Genomic DNA, 20,330 nt, shown 5'->3' with positions numbered 1-20,330 from the left:
CGGAAGTTTGTTACGATTTCACAAAAGTTTGAGGGAGTAGTTCAGCGACAACACAGGACAGACAATGCATACGTGTATACAGTCACGTGAAAAAGTAAGTCCACCCCATGTAAAGTTTTGACTTTTTCAACATATTTCAACATACAGCTATTTGATCTTCATTTCAACAATATTGACAGATAAAGGTGATATAATATAACAAACATCATGAAACATTTACATTTTGTAGTCCATTATATAATTTAAATAAACATAAATGCAAATTTCGCATGTGGAAAAAGTAAGTACACCCCTACATTTATCACTACTTCAAATACCTAAAATTAGAATCAGGTGCACCAACTCGGGTGCAAAAGATTAGAACATTGTTGGGGAGGATCTTGGAGGTAGCTGTCTTATTTAAACCTCAGACATTTAGTTTGGTTTGCTCTTTGTTGTTGAAGTGTGCGGCGTCACCATGCCTCGATCAAAAGAGCTCTCTGAGGCCTTCAGAAAGAAGGTTATAGATGCCTACGAGTCTGGGAAGGGATTTAAAAAGATCTCCAAACAATTTGAAATCAATCATTCGACTGTCCGGAAAATCATCTACAAGTGGAGAAGATTCCAAACAACTGCAAACTTGTTCAGGCCAGGCCGCCCCAGCAAGAGCAGACCGAAAGATGCTGAAAGAAGTCTCGAAGAACCCCAGAATGTCATCACGGGCCCCCAGGTAGCTCTTGCCACTGTTGATGTCAAAGTGCACGAGTCTACCATTAGAAAGAGGCTGCACAAATTTGATCTGCATGAGAGGTGTGCCAGGAGGAAACCTTTGCTGTCCAGAAAGAACATCAAGGCAAGATTAAAGTTTGCCAATGAACACTTAGGCAAAGACCAGCACTTCTGGAACAATATGCTCAGGACAGATGAGTCAAAGGTAGAGTTATTTGGCCACATTACCAGAAGACATGTTTGGCGAAAACCAAAGACAGCATTTGACCACAAGAACCTGATACCAACTGTGAAGCATGGTGGTGGAAATATTATGGTTTGGGGCAGCTTTGCTGCATCAGGGCCTGGGCAGCTCACCATCATATAATCCACTATGAATTCTTCATTGTACCAGAAGGTGCTTGAGGATAATGTGAGGCCATCTGCCGGAGAGTTGAAGCTCAACTGAAGGTGGACCCTTGCAACATGACAATGACCCTAAACATACCAGTAAATCCACCAACGAATAGCTGAAAAGAAAGAAATGGAGGGTTCTGGAATGGCCAAGTCAAAGCCCGGATCTAAATCCCATCGAGATGTGGGGGGATTTGAAACGAGCTGTGCATGCAAGAAACCCCTCAAACATCGCACAGCTGAAAGAATTCTGCATGGAGGAGTGGGCAAAAATTTCTCCCAGTCGATGTCAGAGACTGGTAGACAGTTATAAGAAACGCCGACTTGAGGTTGTTTCTGCCAAAGGGGGCAATACCACCTATTAGAGCCAAGGGTGTACTTACTTTTTCCACATGCGAAATTTGCATTTATGTTTATTTAAATTATACAATGGACTACAAAATGTAAATGTTTCATGATATTTGTTATATTATATCACCTTTATCTATCAATATTGTTGAAATGAAGATAAAATAGCTGTATGTTGAAATATGTTGAAAAAGTCAAAACTTTACATGGGGTGTACTTACTTTCTCACGTGACTGTATGTATATATGTATGTGTATATATGCACACTGACCTTATGACATGACACTGACGTCATGTGCATAAATTATACCAACACATCACCTCAAAATTAGGAGGCATCCACGTGGTACTGAAGTCTTTGCAGACTGAGATTAAAGCTCCATGGTCACAGACACGAAAGCAGAGATGTCCATCTCTTCAATGCCACTTTTTCGATTGATTTTAATATTCCTGACTAATTTATCAGCAGGGCAGAGACTATGTGTTCGCGTGGCAGGCAACACGTTGCTAGCGGGTCATAGAGCAACCGCTGTGGTGGGACTTGATCTGTGCCTTGCTGCCTCATCAAGTTGGGGGGGGGGGGGGTTGATCTGTGTATGGTATATATATACACATACATGTATACTGTATTTGTATTTGGGTGCATTCAGTATTGATTCGAATTTCATTTTCTTTCTTCTCTTGCAACTCATCTCAGATTCTGCTTTGAACATCCTGCCAAGCCCTGTGCCTTTGCACAATTCCACCCCATCTAAGGTTTTCAGCTCTTTCCTCAGCACAGCCCCGTCCTCTTTCCTCGACGATTCAGTCCAGTCCGGCAATGCCTTTAGCTCGTGCTGCAGTCCTGTCTCGCGCGATTTGGGCGAGACCGAGGACTCCATGGAGTCCGAGGAACCGGATCAGACCAAGAGTTCTGGGGGCTCTGGGGGTAAGCGTGTTGGTGTTGTGGAAGTGTAACTCAGTGTAACTTATTAATTGGCACTGGTAACTTATTAATTAACCTGGTAACAAAGCAGATACATTTTACATGCAAACTCTGTGAAAGCCGAGTTTGTAAATGAGTCAGGAATGCGCCCGAACATGATAATATCTTGTCCACCTGGTCACAGCCCCTGGCTGAAGCACCCCCCTATCGTTTGGTAAACGGAACTCACAACAGGAGGGGAGCGAGCTGATACCAGGACTTGGTACATGCATGACCTCGGGGCATTAGCGGAAAGGGGATTAACCTTCAGCGGACAGGGGATTAACTCCAGTTTGTCCAATATAAACGAGAGCAAACGTGGAGTCGAGGAGGACTTGCCACGATAACTCCTGCTCGACGGAGCGAACGAGCGCCCATCATCAGAACCTCTGCCTGACGGGAATGGCGGAGGAACATCAGCCGAACGAGAAGGACATTGGAAAAGAGTTAACCTGATCCATTATATTATGCGGTATTATTTGGTAAATGGAATGAAGTGAATAACCAGTTAATAAACCAGACCTTTTGTAAACCTGTGTCCGGTCATTGGAGTCCTGTGAGTCATCACACAAAATTCTTTTACAATTTGGAGGCACCGCTGACATCAACTGGACACAAACAAGTCTTTAAAAGGTAAGTGTGTCTTGTTTTTGGTCCAGTATGATTTACGAACTTGGGAATAGTTATGTGTATATACATGAAGGATTTGGTGTGTGGGACTTGTGATTGCCCATAGGTAAAATCAGGATGGAACGTTTTAAATGATTCTAATTATTCGTGGGCTTGCGAGTATATGTACAGTATACGCTGGGTATTAAAAGCCTTACTCTGGTCTGCAGGCAAGTCGGCTCATGAAGTGCACCATGAAGCGATTTGTTTGTCGGTTCGGTAAGGTCCGTACACGTGTACAATCATGTACACCCGTTTTAAATAAATAATTTTTTTCAGTTTTCCCGCCATGCCTAAACCTCGTTCGATCAACAAATAAATTCATGACAGACAACCCCCCCTCATGCCGGTCCAGAATTATGATGAAAGATGGCGATTGGATAAAAATTGCATCAAATTTTGTCCAGGTCCATCACTAAGCCTTTGAGACATGCTTCACGGTTGAATAAAAAACCACCGTTTAGAGGCCATTTTTCCCCGCAAAGCGAGGGTTGGCCTTTTCGGGGACCGTGGTAGGTGTTGGTTTTTGGTCCCCTTTTTGAAGCAATGTTTTGCGACCGGATGCCCTTCCTGACGCCAGCCCTTTTTGCCGCCTTCAACGACAAACAGGGAAGTTTCACGGTTGAATGAAAGACAATAATTAAGTGCTTTTGTGGGAAAGCAATGGCAGACCACCCAATGTCACCACTTTCATGAGCTCAGAGAAATAATAATTCCAAATTCCACTCTGATGGCTCAATGGAAATCGGCAGAAGAATGAAAATCAACAGACAATGGAACAGCTAGCGACGAGTGTTTGTGAGTAACAACCACTCTCTGGTCGAGGCTCATAGAAAAATTGATACTTATTGATTTGGCACGCTTACAATAGATATTAATGGCGAGGGTTGTGGTTGATTCGATTTTGCGAAATGAATATCCTTTGACCAAGTTAAATGGTAAAATAATGAAAATATATATAATTATTTACTCTTTGAAACTGGGTATAGTATAGAACTCTGGGTATAGTTCTCAAGTCACTCTGGATTGTGACTTGAAGAATGAATTGGAGTTGTAATGTAATGTAAGGATGCAAGGTAAAATTGAGTGATGGAATTATTGGGATTGCTATTAAATGAGAATTTTAATAGGATTTTAATGGGATTGTAATGGGATTTTAATGGGATAAATATAAAAGATATTTGTTTTTGTCAAGAAAAAAGTAACCATTAGCTGAGGAGTCACAGAGGCCAAACTTTAACCTTTGACAGCAGAGAAATTGTGTTCTGACAGCAAAAGACTTCCAAATAATATTTATGGCTGGATTGCTTCAAGAGAAATGACATACTATTTATTTTAATATAAAATTGCTATGAGATGAAATTATATTTTCGGTGTTGGTGTGACAGTAATTACCTAGAAAAATATATCTGAAGACTTACGGACATAATTTAGGCAAAATATGGCAGAATAGTTGTTGATAGTTTAGGCACATATCAGAATGCTTGTTGATTTAAAATTTCAAAGTCAAATTTTTACACCTTCAAGTACTGATGAAATCTCCATTTTTCACATGTAGTTTTGTGGAAAAACGGATGAAGGTGAATAATTTAGGATTATTAGAAAAATTTTGATGGGTCTAACTGTGGAAAGTGTTATTAAATCATAGGTAGAGGTAACAAGGAAACTAGGTGTTACTAGGAAACGAAAGTATTCAGGTGTTACCAGGAAATAAAAGTAGACAGACAAGCAAAATGAGTATAAAGACGTTGACCAACCAAGATGTTGCATATCTTTGTTGATGTTCTGACGTTGTTTATTTCAATTATGGTCGGAATTATTGGGATTGCTATTAAATGAGAATTTTAATAGGATTTTAATGGGATTTTAATAGTATTTTAATGGGATTTTAATGAGATTTAATGGGATTTTAATGGGATAAATTGGGAACATTCAAATGTTGGGTTGTGCTAACGTTTCCACAACGTCGCTACAACGTTTCACTTTCGTTGTTGCAACGTTTTGCTCCAACGTTTTGGGAACATTCAAATGTTGTGTTTTGCTGACGTTTCCACAACGTTGCTACAACGTTTCACTTTCGTTGTTGCAACGTTTTGCTCCAACGTTTTGGGAACATTCAAATGTTGTGTTTTGCTGATGTTTCCACAACGTCGCTACAACGTTTCACTTTCGTTGTTGCAACGTTTTGCTCCAACGTTTTGGGAACATTCAAATGTTGGGTTGTGCTAACGTTTCCACAACGTCGCTACAACGTTTCACTTTCGTTGTTGCAACGTTTTGCTCCAACGTTTTGGGAACATTCAAATGTTGTGTTTTGCTGACGTTTCCACAACGTTGCTACAACGTTTCACTTTCGTTGTTGCAACGTTTTGCTCCAACGTTTTGGGAACATTCAAATGTTGTGTTTTGCTGACGTTTCCACAACGTCGCTACAACGTTTCACTTTCGTTGTTGCAACGTTTTGCTCCAACGTTTTGGGGACACTCAAATGTTAAGTAAATCGGATAAGAATTCACGAGTTATTTAATTATTAGCGATTAAGGAAGTACTTATTTAATTAATTACATTTCGTATTAAATTACAGTAATTACATTACAGTAATTACCTGAGGTAATTACAGTAATTACAGTTCCGGTAATTACAGTAATTACAGTAATCATCTATCTATAATTCCAGTAATCTCTGTCTGTCTGTCTGTACGTCTGTACGTTTGTCTGTGACCGCTGTTTCTCGACAACCACGGGTCCGATATACTTTTAACTTGCCAGGTATATTGCTGGGGACCCGAGGATGTGCCTTTTCAAGGTTTCATATTAATCGGACAATTACTTACCGAGCTATGTCCAAAAAACGATTCAACCAATCAGAGAGCAGCGAACTATCGCGTGTGCCGAACGTGGCGGACACACTCTGCCTCGGATGGCACATTTGAGAGCGTATTCATTTATTTCACGTTTGCAAACTATGTTGGCGTTAAACGATGTTTTAAAACTAATAAAAACGAATTTGCGATTCATTCGCTTTCCTGCGCGTTTGTGCACGCGATGGCGATTTCTTTACCAAACTCCGGAAGCCGTTCGCTTTGGACCAAACCATTTCATGTAAATAGAGGGGGGGGATATAATTTTAGATATAGATATAGTACGGGCAATGCCCTAGTTACAGTAATTGCAGTAATCTTATTACAGTAATTACATTACATTAACTCAGGCACCTTTTGAGTAAGGAAGCTGATATTTGGACATGACACTGACCCAGTGATGTGGCTGTCAAGGAAACTTTTGATTTATTGATTAATCATTTAATAAATTAACTCGTTGATTTATAAATGACTTATTTAATTAAAAGTCCTCAGAGATACATCTTCGGATGAGATACTTGCAGATTGGTTATGCTATGAGCCAATTGATTAAGGAAAATATTTTGTGATGGCCATATTGGCAATTTCGTGGCCATATTCGTGGCAACTCAGTTAGTGCCACTGCACCTTTAAAATGCATCCCTGCGTTCATTTTTCGATCGATTGAGTTGAAATTTTGAACAATCGGATCTGGACTGTCGTTGTTAACGACTCTAGCACGCACTCGTCCAATCAGGATGGAGCGGTATGGTCCCCGGATCATCACTGCCCGCAGTGTTAATTAGTTTTACTTTTTTCTCTTGGTCATATAATTTTGAAGACATGCATGTCATGATAGAGGAAATGTTTGTTCTGTTGAACGGAATAAATGTTGTTTATTTGTGTGGGTGTGTATTTTTTGTGTATTTTGGATATATTTTCACGACTAATTCCAGTTAACATCCTGCAAAATTTGCTCGTTTGCTGGCCGAGTCGAAATTGCGTTGAGTTCCTATGGCATGCGCCATTAAAAGCGCTGTGTAATGGTTGAGCTCCCTTTATTTCGTTTTGGTCATGCGGATGAGCAGACAAAGTGACGAATGCTGCGGCTGGAGCAGTAGAAGCGATGTTTTTTAATGGAAACGATGTAATGAGTAATTAAAAGTGGGAGGGGCAACACCACGCATACCTCTTTTAAGGTGTGTATAAACCCTGGAATAAACGTGGGAGGGGGCAACACCACGCATACCTCTTTTAAGGTGTGTATAAACCCTGGAATATTTCAGCAATCAATACAATGCTGAAACTATGTAAGTTAAGTTAATGAGTAATTTAATAAGTAATTTAATGAGTAATTTAATGAGTAATTTAATGAGTAATTTAATGAGTAATTTAATGAGTAATTTAATAAGTAATTTAATGAGTAATTTAATGAGTAATTTAATAAGTAATTTAATGAGTAATTTAATGAGTAATTTAATGAGTAATTTAATAAGTAATTTAATGAGTAATTTAATGAGTAATTTAATGAGTAATTTAATGAGTAATTTTAATAAGTAATTTAATGAGTAATTTAATGAGTAATTTAATAAGTAATTTAATAAGTAATTTAATGAGTAATTTAATGAGGAATTTAATGAGGAATAAACGTGGGAGGGGGCAACACCACGCATACCTCTTTTAAGGTGTGTATAAACCCTGGAATAAACGTGGGAGGGGGCAACACCACGCATACCTCTTTTAAGGTGTGTATAAACCCTGGAATATTTCAGCAATCAATACGATGCTGAAATGATGTGATTACTGTGTAAGATGGTCGACCTTGGGTTTGTTTGGGTTTGTTGTTTATTTTTGTGGGTGTGTATTTTTTGTGTATTTTGGATATATTTTCACGACTAATTCTAGTTAACATCCTGCAAAATTTGCTCGTTTTCTGGCCGAGTCGAAATTGCGTTGAGGTCCTATGGCATGCACCATTAAAAGCGCTGTGTAATGGTTGAGCTCCCTTTATTTCGTTTTGGTCATGCGGACGAGCAGACAAAATGACGAATGCTGCGGCTGGAGCAGTGAAAGCGATTTTTTGAATTGTTCAATGATTATTCGATATTGTTATGACTTATTGTCAATAGGTATACTAAGTGGCCATGAGGTAGCCTGTTGCTATGTGCAGTTTTATTCTATTGTTGATTATACCACATAGCTGTGGTGATAAAGGAAATGTTCGTTTTAAATAGATGATTATGATATGACCATGACTATAAAATCATGATGATTATTATGAATGATATCATAGGGTTCAAATGCAGAATGATTGCATGAACTTGGGAAAGAACTTTCAAGCCCTATGGGATAAATTGGGTGTTACAAGTGATGGAGTTTCAAAATTTAGCATGATTGAAGGAATTTTAAAGTCTTATTTCAGGAGTTTTACGAAATTTAAATTGCCAAGAGATTTTGGGTACTATTAAAGGAAAAAATGATGAGATTTTTTTCCAATGAACTTTAATATCTGCCATCCATTTTGGCTGTCTCACGAATAAAGGATGAGTTGCCTTTAGTGGCTGCAAAGAAAATTTGTGGAGACCAGGCAAAATGGGGAAATATGTCAGATATAACCCTAGGACAGGACGGTGATTCATCAATTGACATGAGGTACGAACCAGAGGTGACGACCGATGAGAGTCGATCTCAGTCAATGGATGGACCTGTCCTGACATCATTGGGGAAAGGGCTTATGCAAGGAGTCATTCAAAATGATTAATTTGATTTATTGATGAATATTGATGAATTAATTGAAATTGAATAAATGTAACTGAATAAATTGAACTGAATAAATTGAATTGAATATATTGATTGTTTGATTGATGAAAATGCGGTCTCAAGAAAGAAGCTTTGATATCTTTGCGAGATATTATCAATGTGGAGACAACCTGGGAAAATTGAGCAAGGTGGTGAGTTTATATACAGATATATATGTGCGGTTACCATTGTGTGATTTCCCCGTCAAACAGAGCGGACACCTGAGGATTCACCCATTTCATACTGACCCTCCGGCTCATCTGCAAATACTGATCTGTGAGATTGGATTGTGCAAAAGCCACAGCTGAGGGAGATTCTCTGGAAATCACCGTATGAACAGGTGGAGAGATCCTTCCTGGAGGTACGAGTGAAGCTTTAGAGGAACCTGGAACAAGCGACAACACATCCAACGCTACTTTGATAAAAGGCAGAATGGGAAATGGAGCCTGCAAGAATACACAAGGACAACCAGAAATTCCACAAAAAGGTACTTGTACACATCATATGTACGACCATTATGGTGCCGAAGCTATAAGGCAGGTCGAGAATTGGTATTTGTGGACAAAGGGACATGATGAGGAGTTTCCAAGAGATGGTACATTTGAGCGAAGTCGATTGGAAAGATTGGAACAAAGATTGAAAGCCAGGAAGAGACAGAATCTAACGGTAGACTGGCTTGCATTCCATCTTTGGGATGGTGAATCCAGACAACGGGAACAGCAAGAACGGATAACGGATCTAGAACTTAAAATAAAAAGGATACAGGATACAGTGGAGGAGACAAATGCACAACTGCCCTCGAAATTAGGAATGAAAGTGACAGTTGTCCCATCTGATTTCCAGTTGTCTCCCCAAAAAGGACGGTACAGAGAATTTTTTCGTGTTTCAGGAGATAACGAGAGATTGCAGTGGCAACTCAGGGAGGTAGAGATGCAGCCCAGCAATACAAGTGCACAGGTGCACAGATCAGATAACGACAGAAACCGGTGTTTCAAGTGTGGACGGATGGGACATTGGAAAAGAGGATGTCCGTATACCAAAAGGAAGACAAGTTAATAGGGTAAACCAAGATCAAGGGTACCAGTGCTGACCGATACCTCAGACAATGATTAGGCCTTCATTGCGACAAATCCCAAATGACGATTGGCCTCAACAAATTAGATTACTGGACAAACATGAATAACTGTCGATGATTCTTGGGTCTGAAAAGTTTTCGGAGCAAGAATTATTCATTTTTTCTTTTGCTTGTAAGCAAATTAGTAATTAATTGATCAAATGCCGAAATTGGATCTTTTATGTTGGGCACACAATTTTAAATTTACAAAGTTGGAACAATTGCTTTGCAAATTTTTGAAACCAAGTGACAAGAGTCACATGATGATCAGGTGGGAATTTCGGACTAGTGTTCCGCATGATTGATAGGTCAGTGGTCGACTGACATGCAAATGGGTGTGTAGTCAAATTTGGATAAATTATGGTGGGAACTGAAAGGGTAATTTCAATGTGACATCATAGGGGTTTTCTAAAAAATAAACTTTTTGGTCCATTTGCGTATTAGCATTTATAAAATTGAAGGACAAATTTTATGAAAATGAAATAAAACTGACACCCAACCTGATCTGTAAATAATGGTTCCAACGCAAACAAATATGCATAATGCATGCGTGTGTGTGTGTTTTGTGTATCAATGTTTGTGTTTGTTGTTTTTGTTTTTGTGTATCAATCTTACAAGATTGTTGACACCGACAGTGTGCCTTGTCTGAAAATAGATAGTTCCATGTGGCTGGGATCGCATATCGAGAGAATTAGTAAAATAAAATAGAAATATAATTTGATTATGAACATTATCCTTTTTGTCAAGGGAGATGGAATATAAAAATTTGATTTGCTGAGTTATGAGCAGCCATTCATTGATAGTAAATTCATTGATAGTAAAAATTGGGAGTAATCTTGAGATTCCATTTTGATAGAATTTATATGAGAATCAAAGCTATTTATGGATATGAGCTTCATGGAAATGTGGGAGTACAAAATTGGCCAAATTTGGGAGAGGTCTTGCACTGACTTCCCAGAGTGCTCTGCTCACGGATTTTATATATATAAACTTGAATTTTATCAGCATATAAATTGTGCTGCATGTATGGATGTGTATTAGGCATAGATGATATGGGAAAATAGTAAAGAAAATCTTGCTGATTTGAACTATTGTGAGTTTTAAAACGGAATGCATTGTGCATCTTAAACCAAGGGGCAGCCATGAACGCGCTGTTACGTTATTTATACTCAGAACGCGCTGTTACGTGTACCTGCAACATATTTGTTAATCTCGCACACCTATATTGGCATGCTGGTGTCAGTAGTACTCACTGGGTGCATAGAAATGGATGAGCAACAGTTAAGGGGGTGTAAAAAAAACACTTACTTGGATATTTTCTACAAAAGTAGGGGTTTCAATAAGTGGTACCATACACATGAGTAGTGTAATAATGTTGCTTCTGGGACACCTCCGTTTAACATGGGAAATCCCTATCTAATGTCATTTACCCCCTTGTCTTTTTCAAAAATCATAAACACCTCTATTTCTCCCACCCTCATCTTTATGAACCTTTTGTCTGTAGTACCTATCCTTAATGTTGTTCATTAGACCACTCAAACACTACAAATATTTGTTTTCTCTTATAGACCTATCATCCTTCTTCTACATATCATCTGGCAGATTAATCTTTGACCCATTCACTTCCATATTAATTCTTTCCCTCCCTCATTGCCCCTAAAGACCTCTATTTCTCTCACCCTGTTCTTTACGAACCTTCTAACCTTTTGACATGCTATCCTTATTCATTAGACCACTTAAACACCTGTGATCCTTCTGACCTTATGGACCTTTTAACCTTTTACTCTTAATATCATCTGGTGAATATAACCCACTCAAACAACGACCCTACAAATATTTGTTTATGTGTGGGAAATAATTTAATTCTCCTACAACTCTCCTCACCGTCTCATCCAACTCACCGGTATTTAAATTAATTCTCTTATTTGTTTTGTGAACTTTTTTACCAGTTGCCTTTTCAATTATACTTATTTGATATTTTTTACATTCATTTTGTTTTCCATTTATATACCACTCGAACCTTTTCTAATTAATAGCTCACTGTTGAGAAATGACGTTGTTTCACTTGGATAACTTCCAAGGAATTCTCTTTGTCTTGTTTCCTGTTTTTCACAAACACACGCCCTCAGTTTCCAAAAGCTGACAAGCACTTCAGTTCCCCGAAATACATTTTGTTCATTATAAAAAGAGAGGTCTCCGAATGGGACATTTAAACATTGTGAACGAAGATGAGCTTGTCTTATTCCAGTCTTTCCTCTGATGAAGAATACTCGCCAGGACATTGGTAAGTTCATTTGGTATTAAACACTGTTAATGAGAGCTTTGTATGTGATTAATTATACAACTAATAATTTATTTTTCCTATTCATTGCAGCAATTCAAATATTGTAAATATCCTGGCAGAATTTCAAGTTGTTTCTCAAGAGTTCCACAACGAACTGAATACGGGTTTGAATAACCTACCTCCGAGATGGTGGGCTCAGAATGAATTCAATGTTTCACCGTTCTTAGAAAATTCACGTGAAAGGTATGATAGAAAATAAAAAACGAGAGGTGTGTGCATGTGTGTGTGCATGTGTGTGTGTGTATGTGTATGTGTGTGCATGTGTGTCTGTGATTAAAATAGAGAGATCGAATTGTGAGGAACAGAAATGAAAAAATGAGATTGTGTGTGTGTGTGTGTGTGTGTGTGTGTGTGTGTGTGTGTGTGTGTGTGTGTGTGTGTGTGTGTGTGTGTGTATGTATCTGTGAATGTGTGTGTGTGTGTGTGTGTGTGTGTGCGTGTGTGTGATGTTTTGTCAGGCTTACTTCAGCATATAATAGTAATTTCTCCTTATTTTGTTTGCAGTATTAACCTCGAAGACCAAAATTTTGAGTGGGATGATTTTGATCCCCCAAGGAGTGGTTATTTCCTACCAACCTGTGAACCTCTACATTTTCAACTCAACGATCTTGACGCTAAGCTGGATTTTTTCGAGGTAAGCATGTGTGTACGTGTGTGTGGTTCACCGTTTATAATAGGTACACCATATCCCTGCGCATCGTAAGAGGTGATTCAGGGTTGGTGTCAGGAAGGGCATCCGACCCTATATTAATAATAATAATAATAATACATTTATTTTGTATAGCGCTTTTCAAGACGCTTTGACATGGAACATAAATATGAAATAAATATCTCTCCCCTCTTGTCTTTAATAGAAAGAGATTCAAAACCTGAAGACATCTGCTGAACCAACCTTTGACTTGTGCTGGGAAGAAATTGATGACTTATGCTGGGGAGAAGTTGAATGTATACCTCAAGAAAAATGTTTTAATAATATAAAGATTTTAATGTTTTCAATATTTATATATATTTGTTTTGTTTACAATTATTTAATTCTTAATTACAAAAAGAGAATAAAGGAAAAGGGACAGGAAGGTGCGTCCCCCTCCCTTGGCCCCCCCCTCATCCCACCCCTCCCCTCCCCTTGTGTGTGTGGGGAAGGTGGGGGTGGGATGAGGGGGGATCAAGGGTGGGGGACGCACTGGGGGTGGGGGATGATGGGTGTGGTCTGTGTGGGCGGGGTCTGTGTGGGCGGGGTCTGTGTGGGCGGGGTCTGTGTGGGTGGGGTCTGTGTGGGCGTGGTCTGTGTGGGTGTGGCTTATGATTTTTGTTTATTTAATATTTTTTTTATTACCACTAATTAAATTAGCTAATCTGGGTGGGGTGAATAGAAATGTTGTTTAATGAATTATTAGCTTTGTTTTTTGTAATTCTTGCGAGTAAAATGAACCCAAGATTTCTTCTCCATTTAAATCATTTAATTTGTAAGTCCAAGGGACTGTATCCATTACATCAATGATTTTAAATAATTCACGAGTCCATTTTTGTGTATAACCTTTCTCAAAATGGCTTTTCCATTTGTATATCCTTACCATATCACCAACTTTGAACTTGGGCTTTCTCAAATTAATCTCCTTTTCATATTCTAATTTTGTAAATGTTTCTGATGGTTTTGATTTTGTTGATGAATGAACTGTATTATTGTAATTATCTACAATATCCTGAATTAAATACACCCATTTTTGAGAACCGAGTTGTGTGAATTTTTTATATAATTTCTCTTTCAAAGTACGATTAAAACGCTCAATAACAACTGCCTTTCCTTCATTAAAGGTGCTGTATAATTTAATACCCTTCCCCTTAAGAAATTTCATGAATATTTTGTTATAGAACTCTGTTCCCTCATCAGTCCATAACTTCTTTGGTTTCCTTTTATCCCGATCAAATATTAGCTTAAAGGCTAACATTAAAGTATCACCCCTTTTTTTTTTTAAAGGGACAACCCAGGCAAATCTACTCCTCAAATCAATAACGGTTAAAGCATACCTGTATCCCCTGTCATTATTCAATTCAATTAAATCAGCGGACCATATGTGGTCGGTGTATTTAGAATAAACCTTCCTTCTTTTAAACTTTGTGATTATAGGTTTGTGTAATTCTTCAGCCAAAAGCTCCTCAGTCTTGATGACATCATTAGAGCCTAATAGTTTTTTGAGGAATAACCAAGACCAAGTTTCAATTTAGCATTTATCAAATTTCTCACAATAAACCTATCAACTTTCTCTCTCAACGTTGGATTTTGTATCAAAGACAAATTATACAACATTTCGCTGTTGGCTTTATGTTTTTCAGTCAACGTAGTGGTTTTCCCATAAGCAATATCATGCTTCATACACACTTCGTCAACCCTATTTGTAGGTTTAGACCAAGGTTTAGGATTGTCAGCCTCATCTAATCTTTTATCCAAGTTTGTTCCTGGACCACAGAAAGAATACCCTGGAAGGTGTAATTCCCCTGGAATTCCAGTTGTTGTAAATTTACTTCCTGACAGAAACTTTTGTATGTCTCCTCCTCTTTTAGGAGAGATGAATTGGCACTTTTTAGAGCCACATACTTGACATATTCCTTTTTGATAAACTCTATTATTTTTAGCTTTAACATAAGAGATATTTTTAGATTTAGTTTTCTTTTTACATTTGAGACAATAACTCATATTTATTTATCAGAAAAATTCCGACAGAGTATCAAAACCTTTTTGGTTTTCAACATATACATTTCAATCTTTATTTTTAAAACATAAAGAATCCTAAGGAATGCCTTCACTCTCTCCTCCATTTATTTACAAATAAAAACTAACTAAAGTCAATGACACCAACATCATCAATCACATAATCTTTTCCTTCTTCTTCTTCTTCTTCACCACTTTCTCGTTTAAATCTCCTCCCTGAAATTGAAGACATTGACGTTCTTATTTTTGAAACCATTATCTTCATAAGAGTTGTTAATTCTTTAATTTCCTCTTCGGTGCGTTGAGATTGATTTATTTGCTTTAATACACTCAATCTTTTATGAATCTCACTGATTTCCATCTTTTTATATTTTTCCTCCCGCTCTCTTTGCTCCCTCTCCTCCTCCTCCATTTTCTCCCTCTCCTCCTTCTCCTTTTTCTCCCTTTTCTCCCTTTCCTCCTTCTCCCTTTTCTCCCTTTCCTCCTTCTCCTTTTTCTCCCTCTCCTCCTTCTCCTCCTTTTTCTCCCTCTCCTCCTTCTCCTCCCTCTCCCTTTCCTCCTTCTCCTTTTTCTCTCTTTCCTCCTTCTCTTCTTCAACTCCTTCCTCATCCCTTGCTACCCTTGAGTTTGAACCCCAAAGAATATTATACATATACTCATCTGGATTTTGAGATATTCTTGTATCTATAATTATTTTTCTCATAATAGGATACCAATAAGATTTGTTGACGATTTCTAAAAGAGTTTTATATTTCATAACTTTGAGAAGTTCATTTTTATTTAATATTTTAAACAAGTCTCTATTTGTGGGTTTAACAATATCAGTATAAGGCCAGTTTTTTATGACAAAATTCCCATGTATATGCTCCAAATCATAAGGTATGTAATACCGAGCACCCTTTTCTTGTAGGTATCCTTGAATACAAAAATTATAATTCTCTTGTAGTCTTCTTCCTGCCATTTATGTATCAGAAATATATGTGAGATTAATATTATGACAGGTAATACCACCCCATCTTCCCACTACCAAATCGGTTTGTATTCCTCGGCTTTCTATCCTTATCTCATTACCTTCCTTCTTTGTCATGCGAACCATCGCTATACTATCATATATTTTTATTTTCTTAAAATCACGTATTTGTTGTTTACTAATTGTACTTCCACATAAATCCTTATCTTCACCAAGTGGATAATATTCTTCTTTACGAGACTGATTTAAATCATGTAGGTCTTCTATGTTTATTGAAAAAGACCAATTATACCCTAAATCAGGCATATCATACCCCCATTTATTAATTCGCATATTAACTAAATGTCCTTCTTTATAAAATTTAATTGTAAGCAGGTAGTTAAATTCAATGAGGAAAGGTGTATGGTCAGTATAACCAGGTGTTGTGGTTGTAAATTTTACTTGTTTCACAAAACGTGCTGTTTTCTTTAAAGATATATATTGTGATAAATCACTGAATCTAATCAAGTCATTCGCATCTGTAGGGTTTGGATAATTGATTAATTTATAAGTATTCTTCATATTAATATTTTTACTTACACTATATTTTTGTCGTTCAGCCTGTGCCTTTGTATAATAATTTGATAAATCAATATCCTGAGAGGATTTTCCAAAGATAGAACCATCTTTTCCAACATAGGTCATTTATATTAGATAAAAAATGATATCATAAAAATTTTCATTATTGTTGAGTTGAAATAATACATATAAACATAATTGGCCACAACATTTAGAATTAATTTCTTGAACTTGGAATGTTTGATAAACACCATTCTGTAAGAATTGTATTACTTCAACAGGTGGTGGCATACCATAACTATCAAAATAATATTTATCCTGACTATTATGAATACAAACCCAATGAGAACCATTCTGTGTGTCTAAATTCATAATAATATTCTTTGTATTCTTATTTATATGTGTTAATTCATCTCTCATACAAATAACCACATTATCAATTTTTAGTGTTTTACAATACTTAGCTAGTTCTATATTTGACGTTGTATTCTTTCCAAATTGTTTAAACCATTTATCCATTTATTTATGAGAAAGATACAATCCATTACCCCGTTTAGTTAGTTTAACACCCGCTTGAGCGATAGAGGAAAGCATATCTCCAACCAACAATCTAGCTTTATCAGGTAGACTTTCAAGTTTTTGAGCAAAATCTACAATTACACCACTTCCACTAATTTGTTTCTCCAACTCCTTGTTATGTCTTTCCAATTCTTTTTGAGCTTTTAGTTGTGCCTTCCTTTCGTTAGCAGTTTTTACCGCTGCTGAAATACCACCAGTCAATGCTCCCGCCGCACTTAAACCAGCAAATAAAGGAATTAGAAACGGGAGAAATCCTCCTCTTGACTCGTCTATTGAATATTTCTTTAACATAGGTTTCGTCATTTTAATTTTAAGTGATCCAACATCATTTAGTGTTTTTACTTGTGTGTGTGTGAGTAAAACATCAATTCTTACAGCTCCTTTTCTTTGAATTGTATTAACATTAATAATACAAGGCTTTTGATTTTGAATACAAGATGTTAATTTATTAAGATTGATTTGATTAACATATACCCCAACCATTTATTTATGAGAAAAAACCTATGTGATATTAATCATAACACCATTATCTGTATTAATCTGTAATTCTGTTTCCTCCAAAAGCAAACAATATGCATTAACCTCTTCACTCTCCCCTCTTTCAATGTATAGAGAAGTATCCACTCGATTAGACTTTATAGTTTCCTTTTGAGAACTCAGGTCAATTGCGTAGATTGTATAAAGTTTTTGAAACGCAACCATATCCAAAATAGGATCATTATTACCATTACTTTCACACACCTTTTGGTAGGACTTGTAGGCTTCCGCATAATCATTTTTTTCCCAATCAATTTCCAATCTATCTCGCGGATAAAATGTGCCATCAAGAGAAACCCGAAGTTGTTTCACCTTTGCATTATCACTCAGGGCATTATTCTTATTAGTACCGTCCTCTCCATCTGGTTTTTTAAAAATGAGCCAGAGGTATCGTGGCTTTCCTTGAAGAACACCTAAATTCCAAGTGTAGGTAGTGTGTTCCAGTTTAACGTGTTGACATCTTCTTTTAAGGTATGATACATTTAGCGGTTTCTTTGAGTTAAGTCTTCTATTTAACATCTCTTCCGTTTTAAGATTAGGAGTATATTCACTGATATACCAACACAAATCATTAATAACAAATTTATTATTTTCTCCAAAAGCATTTTCATCCCCAAAAAGCAATCTATTTACATTATCATTCCTTTGTAGTTGAAATCTAATTTTAAGCCCATACAAAACTTTATCATAATCACAAAATCCAAATATACCTTTCAGAGGTACTGCTACGGTAAAACTATTCTCAGCTTTTGCGTCATCATTATACATTGACTTCCTTTGACTATAACCAGGGTCTGCGTTTGTACCCGTTGACATATCAGGAATAAAACCCTCAACAGCTCCCTTACCCATTCTATCACTAAACGAATATAGTGTAAATTTCATCATTTCAGATGTAGCAGAGACATAATCAACCGCTTCAACCTCTTGTGTTCCAATATACAGGCGGACACTGTCAAACATTTTCCAGAAGAAATCATTTACGAGTGTAGCATTAGTATTATTCGCAGCCTTAGTGAATTTAAATTTACACAGCAAGAAACTATCAGCTATATTCAAGTAAGTTTGTTGATTATTTATTTCAAAACTTTTTGTTCCGTTTGAATTCCAGTCTGTTCCTGTTATAGCATTTACCTTAAAATAGTCTTCCTTTTTAGTGGAGTTTGAAATGATAATCGTATCATCCAAATCATAGATACTATCAATCGCTTCCATACTTGTATTTATATAGCATTAAAATTGTTGAAACCCTGACCCAAGTATTTTAATGATTTTTTGTCGTTCTTGTGAAGATAGTTGAGTTTTACCTTTTTTTATTTCTTTGATTGCTTGTAATTTATGAGACTCCTTTTGAGCATCTTTTATACTCTTTATAGCACCCGCAACGGAGCCCACGGCAGAAGCAGTTGAACCAATTAGGTCTTTATGTTTAAGGATGGTTGAACCAATACCCATTAGAGTATCAATTATCCCATCTCCTTTATTTCGAAATTGATGACCTACACCTCGTTGTCTCTTAGGTTTATAGTATCCTCTACCCACATACCTTGTATAGTCTGGTGAAAGGAACATGCCCTCCCCTGTAATTATTTTATATTTTCCCAACTCGTGTTTTCTCACAATAACCATTATTTATTTATTGAAAAACTTCACGTAGGTGAATTCTGATGGATATAATTTCATCATTAAAGGATATCATACGATTATCTTGGTCGGTTATCCTAAAATTTACTCTGTATATGGTTTTTCCTGACACAGGTAAATAGACAAGATTTTTTGGTTCCATATTAAATTTATAACCAATCGGGGTTGAGTATGCACTGAATGAAAATATTGTATTTGTTCTTATTCCATCGTTATAAGCACCATCAATCAAATCACAATGAATTAATACTGAATTTATACCGGAGGATATTTGGATAACATTATCACTGTAAAACGTCCCGTTATTTTCAATCTTTTTTGAAGAGAAACCCAATAGCTCTCTAAACGAATTTTCAATCGTGAAATCAACTTTATAATTATTTTTAAGTTTAATAGTTGATTTTGAAGTGTGTTTTTGAATATCTATTACAATATTTTTTGGTTCATCACCTTTTTCTTTCATAAGGCGAGAGACTTCTGAAGATATTTGAGAAATCTCGTAAGCTCCAGGTGAAACGGTTATAGTTTTATATCCACTTCCTGGATTATAACTAAACTTGTTGTTTTTCTCTGTGATATTAAAAAGGGTATTGTAAGTTTCCATTGACAACAAAGATGCCTCATATGAGGTAAGGGGGTCAAGTTGTAGTGGGTAAGGGAATGAAGCTGTGTAATCGCTCGTTGTGAAATTAAAACTAAGAATTGTGCTTCTCATCTTATTTAATATCTAATAAAATATCTTTGTATTGACATTTATTAATTATTTTCATGTTCATCAACTGATCTAAAATGGCTGAGGATTCATTAAAACAATTGTTGTTTCCAGCCTTCTTACTACCTAACAACAATAATAGCCTATTAACTAATTGTGATGGGTCATTTGGAAGAAAACTAACACCCGAACCAAGCTTACTTAAAGCATCAATAATATGTTTCTCCTTCTCATTCTTCTTACTTTTACCAGCAACAGAAACTCCATAATCAAGTGCATTTAGCAACTCAATATATACCCTATCTTCCTCTCTTTCCATATCAAGTGGTTCCTCAAAATATTTTGAACCGCTGAATCCGGGGTTTGTTAGAAGAAACATTAATCTTGGAGTTAATTTAACATTTGGTTGAGTAGAACTCAAGAACATCAATTCATCATTAAATAT

The 20,330-nt window shown here is 36.7% G+C and overlaps 1 long non-coding RNA gene and 1 pseudogene across 3 annotated transcripts in view; both read left to right on the top strand.

Moving 5' to 3' along the window:
- LOC137439305 (lariat debranching enzyme-like) overlaps positions 1-20,330 on the top strand; it is a 95,634-nt pseudogene that overhangs the window by 28,934 nt on the left and 46,370 nt on the right. The window contains exon 12 of the transcript XR_013621552.1: positions 2,147-2,377. The product of XR_013621552.1 is annotated as a lariat debranching enzyme-like (transcript). The remainder of the gene's footprint in view (positions 1-2,146; positions 2,378-20,330) is intronic.
- On the top strand, positions 11,610-13,260 carry LOC144889047 (uncharacterized). 2 transcript variants are annotated; one of them, XR_013621554.1, is made up of 4 exons: positions 11,610-12,118; positions 12,209-12,361; positions 12,683-12,812; positions 13,033-13,260. It is a non-coding gene; the product is annotated as an uncharacterized LOC144889047 (long non-coding RNA). The 2 variants fall into 2 exon arrangements; XR_013621553.1 differs by having other exon boundaries at positions 11,999-12,361.

Source organism: Myxine glutinosa, unplaced genomic scaffold, assembly GCF_964187855.1.
Source record: "Myxine glutinosa unplaced genomic scaffold, kmMyxGlut1.1 SCAFFOLD_602, whole genome shotgun sequence".
NCBI lineage: Eukaryota > Metazoa > Chordata > Myxini > Myxiniformes > Myxinidae > Myxine > Myxine glutinosa.
This window is presented reverse-complemented; position numbering and strand designations above follow the sequence as displayed.